Consider the following 8,963-nt stretch of genomic DNA (forward strand, 5'->3'; position numbering starts at 1 on the left):
AAGTATGGTGGTGCCAGGTTCTGACCCTGGCAAGCATTCAAATAGTTGAAGTAAAAGCGAAAAGTAAGCAGGAAGAAAGTGTAAGGTCAGCTGCATGGAGTGTTAGGGATAGGCATGGTCCTTTCTAGGTAGTTCAGTCAACAGGAAGGGCCAGGCATTTGCCAAAGCCCACATTTGCACAATAGCCTATAGTGGTTTGAATTCAGAGCAATAGTTGAGTTTTACTAGTTATAACTTTGGTTCACTGGTATCTGAATACAAGAATGAGGTCAGTGGTACTGCTATAGGAGGTAAGAAAGAGAATGGTTGGAAAACCATCAGGTCTGACTGTGGAGCCTGAGCAGGACAAATACTACTGTGGCAAGCTGGCCTGTGTCTGGGTGGCTTGAGAATTACTCCTGCCATAGGGGCCTGGCTGCAGCCACAGCACCTGCCTCCAGCCAAGACAGCATGTGTGACATCCCCTCAATCACCCCATTTCTGTGGAAAACAAAACTCCTGGAAACACTGGTCAGTACAGTGATGGGCCAGCCTCACAGGGGATCCTGCAGGCTTCATTGTGGCCTTCAAGACCGGAAAGACTGAGTGTCTTACATGCCTTGTGACTGAAACTGGACCATGGAATTGTACTTGAGGAAAGAGCAGCACAGTGGTGGTTGGTAACGACTCTGTAGGAGCAGTCAGGCATGCAGCATCAGGCATGTCTTATTAATTGGAACAGACATACATACTTCTGTCATCATTTATTGTACCCATGCTAATGTGATGGTAATTCTGTGATGGACTCATATTTGTAATCTCCTTACTAGCACATTAGATGACTTTTAAGAATGATGCACAGAAAAGCAAATAGGATGTTGGTGTAGTGACAGTGCTGCTGTGGAACCATGTGCATTGCTAATGAAGGAGGCACAGCTTATTTCTTTGCGTGCCAGGCTGAGGATTCCAGGGTCCCAAGGTAAGTGTGAGCACCTGCACACTGCAGTCTTGCATTAATGAAACCTGATTTGCTGGGTCACCCTCTTGGAGTGACACAATACCATCTAAAGCTGTTTGCTTATTACAGAGATACTATCAAAAGGTGTGGTGCTCTGATTGGAGTCTAGCAAGAAAGAAATACCATATTCACCCACCCACCCACCCACCCACCTCTGGCAGATGGTCTGAGGGTCTCTCCTTTGCTGTATGATGGATTCACCTCCACCTAGCAGTAATTATGTGTTGCTGCCTACTGGAAGTTCCCATGTTGGCATCAGAGTGGTAAGCCTAGAACTCACTGCTAAGATTAATTGCAAACTAAAAGCATTATTTCTTGATGTCTGTTTTATATTCAGTAACTTATTGCACACTATCATTTCCATGGGATTTTTTAATGATCATTAAAATGTTGCTCATTGCTATTACCCTGTCATGGTCCTATTTCTCAGCGGCTATTTGCATGCAGCCTTCTCCCTAAGCTAGAAAGCAGCTCTGGTAGCAAAAAACTTATAGCATTTTTGGTTTTTTTTCCTTTTTGGAGCATCCCCTTATAAATTCTAGAGCCCCCTGCGTGAAAACACAGCTCCTACTGTCGGGGCTTTGCCATCCTGAAAGCTTGTCATTTCATGCCCTTAGATTTTGGACAAAATTATTCCCTTGTCAGTGCAGTTCCTATTGAACCAGTCTGGCTTGGCAGGTCTCCACTGCTTCTTTGTTTAAGGTTATTTGTTTTTATATCAAAAAGGTAATAAAATTGACAAAAGAGGTTTATTCAGATTCTCTCTGTACAGTTTACTCACAAGGAAAATAAAAACATCCAACACACTTCGTTTTATTTATGGCATCAGTGCTGAGCCATTACAGTACCAGCAGTAGGCAATGTTTCCTCCCTTCACCTTTTGAAACCTCTTTGGCACCAGTATCCCACACCAAGCTTTGTGGTTGCTCAGCATCCTCCATCATCACAGGGGGTTGACAGTATGAAGTGGAAAATTTTTACCAAAAGCAAGGCCAAGCATGTAGAGGGGGCCCCAGCCCCAATGTGCAGGGCTATGCCTGGGAAGAGAGGGAAAGAGTAGCACAGCAAGGGGTCCTGGTGCACCTTCAGCCGCTCAGCTGAGTGTTCTATCCATAACAGTCTGCAAGAAGGCTTCTGGGAGCCATTCTGGGTGAGCTCAGGTTGTGTGCAGCCCATCCTCACAGGGAATATGTTCCCAAACACTTCACCAGGACCAGTGGTAGCCTTCCCTTGGCTTGGTTCTAAGGTTCTGGAGCACCTCAGAACTGTGGTGCTGAGCACTGTGATGAGTGACCTGTTCCAGAGAATGAATGTTGGACCCCAGAGTCCTTACCCAGCAAGTGGGCTCACATTTATGGATCAGATATAGTATTCAAATGAGCTTCTAAACACACTATGGAACAGGAGCTGCAATCTCTTTAGTAAGATCTGGTTTCATGTATGTTCATCAGTGAGCTGGAATCAGAGTAATGTAGGTCCTGGGGGATGGCTGACTGTAGTTACTGAAGAAGAAAGATGTGTGGGAGAACAGAATTTTACTTCAAAACGGCAGACACATTAACATCTTCAAAAAAACCTGTTTCTAGACCGTGGATAAGAATTCTCCTGATACAAGGATACATGGGGCCTGGACAAGGGGACAGATTGTCTTTTAATGTGTAGATCAGTGGAGGGAAAAGAGAAAACACAGCAATGAAAGGGGAAATCAATTCACTCAATCTATTAGCATACCAGCTCCACAACCTCTATAAGCATTATAGTATCAGTGTCATCTGATTCAGGCGTGTGACATGTCACCCAACAGGGAGGTTGCTTATGAGACAGGGATAAAGCTAGTGACAGCCATGCCATACACCGGAATGTTTGCTGCAGCAGCAGATTTGTTCCTGACCCTGGTACTAGGACTACCCAGCCTCCAGACCTGTGAATGTTTTGGGGGTGCCTTACTGTCCTGAAGCTCTGCTCCCCACTGAGACCATGTGCAGGCAAGTATGTGAATCTGCAAAAGGGAACTGGGGAGTTACTGTGCCCTCCTGAGCAGGATCACTGCAAGCAGCTGCTCCAAGAGCAGTGCAGGTTACAATGTCAGCCAGCATTTCAGCTTCGGAGGCTGTTACTGGCCTGGGTTTCACAAGCTCTCCGAGCTTGTTGTGGTAAGTGCTTCTGAAAGCCAGTGGGATGGTGTACCCCAACCCCATTGGTGCTGTCAGTGTCCCTGTCTTGTGTACTTCAGGCATGTCCAGAAGGTGTTGACCACCAGTGTTTTTAGTGTCAGTGCCCATGTGCTCTGAAGTGCCTGCCCTTAGGAAAAATGTAAGGGCATTGACTCTTGCCCTGGACAGGATGCACAGCCTGTCTGTTCAAACTCCCAATGGGTGCAGCCAGAAGCTAGACTTTGGGAGCTCTGTTTTTGTTCAACACTGCCCGAGCCTTGCCCTTGAGAGTGCTGCGGCTAAGGTGGTTTGATGGGTCACAAGCCCATGCTGTTGAGCTCTCCCAAACATAAGCCGTGTCTCACCTTTGTGCTACTTCCAGCTGAACAGAGAGAGAACTTTGCCTCCTCTTTGTGTATCAGGAAGTCACTCTCTGTACAGACTGCCTTTTCTTTTAAATCTATACATTAAAAGGCACCATAAAATGCTGCACTAGGGGTGCAATTAATGACTCTTTAGAAGCACTTTGAGATTACTGGTTCTCAGTGCAGTAAATAGAAAGCAGGAAGGTTCTGGAGTTCATTTCCAAACAGGTGAGTGGGAACTCTCAAACCAGGAGGCAATTAGTGTGTCTGCAAGTCTGGTTTCTCCTTTCCCTGAAGTGAAGGTGGGCATTAGGCTGAGGTGTGCAACATCCACATCATGCCTCATCTAAGATTTGCCAATATTAATTTGTTGCTTTCTACTCTTTAGCAATCAAACAGAAACATTTCAGCTGGTACCTTCTGGGTGACAAGGTTTGAGAAATAACCTTTTGGCCACTATTGCAGCTGAAGTGAAATAAGTGAAAATGTTCTTAGGTGATATAACAACGACATCACATGAGCAGAGCACATTATCTTGGAGTTACCTGTATTCTCCAGTGTGATCCAGAGACTTTATTAACAACGTGTATTAATTCTCTGAGTGATACACACTGCAAGGGAAATGCTGCTCAGGCTCACAGGAGTGTATTTGCCTGATACAAAAACCTTTTAACTTGCTACTGCTTGAACACCATCAGTGGCAAAAGCTGCCTTGGCTGCTGTGGGAGCAGGCCTAGGGCAGTAATGCCATGTTACAAGAAAAAGGCCAGATTGTATCACCAGTATTGTAGTTGCTCGCTAGGTTGTCGACCCTCTAGTTAGTTTTGCGAAATACCTTTAAATTCCAAAATTTGTATTGTCATATTTAACCAGTCTAAAAATGTAGGTAATGATATGTAACAGACATAGGTATCTCTTCCCAGTGAAGCCATGTCGAGTCATTTTATATTAACATCAAAGGAACAAACCAAGTTTTTACAACATTAGTTGTCATTATTTCAATTAAAAAGATTTAGCCAATAGTTTCTAGAACTGCCTGTTAATTAAAGCATTCAGGCCTTGCAGGCAGTTCTATTTTACGTAAGTGCCACCAATGGCAGACTACAGCCTTCTGTCACAGGCAAACAAGACCATGAGTTACCAAATTCCTTTCTGGGGTAAATCCATTGACACTGTGGGATTTTTTGTTTTCTTTGGTTTGGTTTTGGTGGCTTTTTTTTGGCTTGGTTTTGGTTTAGATTTTGTAGGGGTTTTGTGGGTCTTTTTGGTGGGGTTTTTTTTGGGGGGGGGGGTTGTTTGTTTTTTCTTGTTTTGTTTTGTTTGTTTTTTGGGGTTTGTTTGTTTGTTTGTTTGTTTTGGGGGTTTTTTGTTTGGTTGTTTCTTTGTTAGTTTTGTTTTTAGCTGACCCTGACAGGTATCATTCAAAGGAGGCAGCTTATATGGCACAATATGACATCTGCGCAGCAACTGCTGGCCCAGGCTAGGGACCCATGGCAGGCACAGTGCAGGATGTACTGGGCTGGCTCTGTGGGAGCTGGGGCAGCTGAAGAGCAGGAAGGTGCCTGCACTTTGGGATGCCTATCTCCATCAGCTGGGGCAGCTGAGCTGTCCTGTGCATCCTCTGAATACTGAAACCCTGCTGCACAGTTGGTAGCACTGGTGTGCTGCTGCACCTGGCTCTTGCTGGGGCCCAGCTGCTCTTGGGAGGTGTTATGCCAGGAGGACATCATGTTGTGCTGCAGAGCTTTATCATCTGCCTGCACAAAACATCCTAGAACACATGCCACAGGAACAGATAAGGATAAACCTCTTGCAGGTAACTGTCACAGTGACTGGAAAAAAAGTGACATTTATTGCGTACTTACCACTTTGACTAGCTGTACTTATAGCTGTTGTTAGTGCTACTATTGCAATGTTACTTGCAGCTGCCCAGTCCGTGCCGAGCTTCATTGTATTTAGCTCAAATGTACCCAAACCCCTCAGAAAGCTTACAGTTCAGAATGCAGGTGACTTACAGTGGTGAAGAGGAGGGATAAAACCAAATGGATACAATTAGCTTGGGCACAATTTAGTCATTCCCTTCTTGGTATAATTATAAAATGGACAAAGGTAGCACCAACTAACCTCAAATACTCTCCTGGCTGTAATTAACAATATTGCATAATAATGGTGTCAGTTTAAACATTGTTTAAACCTGATGCTTTGCTCAAAATTACTATATAGCCACATAATCTTGCACAACAGACTAATACGCAGCAGTGTCTTGACTTCCATTTTCTATTTAATTTTGTCATCTGTGCATAGGAATAGCTCTTGGTCAAAGAGGAGTCAGTGGTATAGTGGTAAATAAAAGTGGGTAGATTCATCTGTCTGTGGTATGCAAGGAGCAGGTAAATACTAGAAGTACACAGAGCAGAAGTAGATACAAAGGGAGTGCCCTTTGCCTGCATTTACCCTTGACTACACCACTTAGAAGAATTGCATAATTGATACAATTGAACCACATGAGCCCTTTATTTATAGAACATAATGAAATGGTTTTCAACATCCTGGATCATGCTGCATGGGTGATTGCCCTATATGCACCCAATGAGAATAAATAAAAACATTTCCCTAAGGTATTATGTCTCTTCACCTTCTCTAGTTGCATCCAGGGCTTTATTTCGAGAGCAGTTCTGTGAAGAGTGCAGCACATAACCCCGCTGTGCTCTTGCACAGATGCCAGTCAGAGGGGCACTGCAGTGGGGATGCTCCACAGCCCTGGAGTTTCCCATTTCCCATGTACTACATAAAGCATTTCGTAAGCTGGCGGAGCTTAGGATGTATCTAAACATACCACAGACTACTGAGCACAGTACCCCATGCAACACTTCAGTTAGTCCCTGTTCAAGATCCATAGCTTGAATTTGACACAAATCTGGCTCACCAAGCCCTGCAGAGTCAGGCTCAACAACCCCTCACACTGTGGTGTTTGGAAGCTGTTTTCCATGATGGCAATGGCCATGAGTCATCGACAAGGCAAATGACAGAGCCTGCTATCTGAACCATGGGCTCCCACACCAGCCACACCATCAGTGTGTCTGATGGTCTGTCAGGTACTCGCTCTTACACCCTGACTGTGACTGTCACCCAAGACAGACTCTGGTCTACAAGAGAAGCAGGAGCATCAGGTGGCACTGAGACAGGGATACTGTAAAAGTTGCATAAAATAAAACAAAGTACAACTATTCTTTTCTATTTTGTTGTTGTTGTTTCTATTATTGGAAAAATATGGACAAGTGTTTCTCTTGATAGCTTGTTTGTCCATCTTTATATAATATTCTACTGTTTCTCTTGCATCATTTACATTTGGCCTTTATTTATGATGCTACATTGTTTTATGTATACACTTTATAATTAGAAGTACTAATTGCAAACTTGCCTACTACCTTCAGTTGGCTTTTCCAGAGCAGTGCTTGCAAAAACCTCACAATTACTCAGTTGTTTTCAATTGCTCAATGAGCATTTTCATAAATTAAAAAAACCCCAGGACTATCTTTTTAACTGGTCCTATTTCTAAGCTTTACATGGTGCCCTGCTGGTGCATAGAAATGAACAGCAACAAAACGTGCATTTTCTTAGAAGCTGTTACAGGACTTATCTCAAAAATCCTCTTTTTCTGAATGGAAAAAAAAATTACCACATAGACATACTGAGGGGTTCCCATGCTAGCTGTTATATTAAATTTTATTTTTTTTTTGACATGTAAAACTTCAGCCTAGGCACATTGTCATTTTTTTAATATATTTCGAACTGAAAAAAGTCCATATAGGTTAATGGTTCTTCAAGAGGGAACTAGTCATTTCCATGCACTCACTGAAAACTTTGACACAATGCTCCCATTTTATAATTTGTTATTTCAACTTTGTTGATGATTCAGTGGTGTTATTCACTGAAAAACTGGAGTAACACAGCAGTGAATCAGGCTCATTGGCTGTGCATCTCACTATCTAAAATGAAGATCCACCTACAGGTAAAATACTATCACACTGCAAGTATCTCACAGACTGAAATCTGTCCTGGCTTGCCAGATCTTCATCAGGAAAGGATTGCACAGGCTCAAAATTAAAGTACATGGTGACTGCATTTTAGTCAATGGGAATACTCAGGTCAAAAAGATGAGCTGATTTTGGCTTTTCTCATTACAAATTGCTCAAATCAAAAATAGCAGAGTGGAGGGTTACTTTTTTTTGTTGCTGCTGTTTTCACTATCTGGCTGCCACGGACATAGAAAGCAGCATCTCTCATTTGCTCAGAAGGGCTGCAAAGCCAGGGCCAGCACCTGCAAGGCTTGGCGTGCAGGGGGTCGCTGGCTGGAAGTGAGCTCATGCACCAAGGCTGGAGGCAGCTGCAAGGAGACACCTGCAAGTGTGTGTTCTTGCAGCAGTGGGAGTTACATCAGACACTACAGCTGTTTTACTGGCAGCCATGAGCTTGGCGTCACAGTGGGACGCTTCAGCAAACACTCAGTGGCAAGTAACGCTAGAAAGTGTATGTAAGTGTAATCACCTTATTGGGTTTTCTCCCTTCAGTGTGACCATGTCACGATTTATTAAATAGTCTCTATTCAAACTACCAAATAACTTCCCCTTTCCCTTATTATTCCCTTAAGAATATGTCATGCTTGCTTTGTTCCCTTCCCAAAGTCAGTCTTTAAGTGCATCTCACAAAGAAGTACCTTCTTTCAGTGCCTGCAGACATAGGCCTCTGCCTTGTGCACAAATGCTGTTCATTTATGTCTCATGCACTCTGTGCTCAAACTGACTGATAACATAATGGATCCCAGTTACATGATGGCCCAGCCAAATGTCTGTTAATTGACAAACCACCATTACACAGGTCCTAAGCAATTAACTGAGTACAGTTTTACTTGGAGGGGAGGGGTGAGAGAGAGGCTCCATTTACCTCTAGCAATTGCTTGGGGAGCACAACTGCAGAAGCTCTTTTGTTTCTGCCACTTGGTACGAATGTCACCTTGGGTAGCACCTCTGCTACTTGGCAGTGGGTCCTCAGGCATGGGGCTTTGCCTGGCATGGTTCACACCTCCACTCTGGAACTGCAGATGCAGTGCCCAGGCCCTGCTTGCCCAGGGCACTGGGGTCTGTGAGTGCCAGGCATGAGTGGTGTCACACAGGCTGCGCTCTTGAGAATGACATCAACACTGAGACACTGTTTCTGGTTTCACTGGGTTAGCACAAGCTTTTTCACCCCAGTAAAGGCTTTGTCTTTGGAACTTGAACCTGAAATCAGGTGTTAACAGGGAGAGGTTGTTACTGCCTGCTGGTGTTCAGCTGGAAGATGCTGATGGCATCAGGCCATAGTGTCAACTGGGTGACACTATAAATTGTGCCAATATTTTGGGGACCCCAGCAGTGGGGAAAAGGGGACTTTGACCTGCTGCTCCCCTGC

The 8,963-nt window shown here is 44.2% G+C and overlaps 1 protein-coding gene across 6 annotated transcripts in view; it reads left to right on the forward strand.

Moving 5' to 3' along the window:
- Nucleotides 1-8,963, forward strand: part of LOC146432438 (uncharacterized) — a 38,018-nt gene that overhangs the window by 24,898 nt on the left and 4,157 nt on the right. For 2 of the 6 annotated variants that reach the window (XM_085072091.1, XM_085072096.1), the window contains one exon: nucleotides 1,067-2,986. The exons of 2 other annotated variants lie outside the window; for them this stretch is intronic. The gene's annotated coding sequence lies outside the window, so the exon portion shown is untranslated. The remainder of the gene's footprint in view (nucleotides 1-1,066; nucleotides 2,987-8,963) is intronic. 2 more of the 6 variants (XM_085072093.1, XM_085072092.1) reach the window with 2 other exon arrangements.

This window comes from Lichenostomus cassidix, chromosome 11 (assembly GCF_008360975.1).
Source record: "Lichenostomus cassidix isolate B80296 chromosome 11, HeHo_3.0, whole genome shotgun sequence".
Taxonomy (NCBI): domain Eukaryota; kingdom Metazoa; phylum Chordata; class Aves; order Passeriformes; family Meliphagidae; genus Lichenostomus; species Lichenostomus cassidix.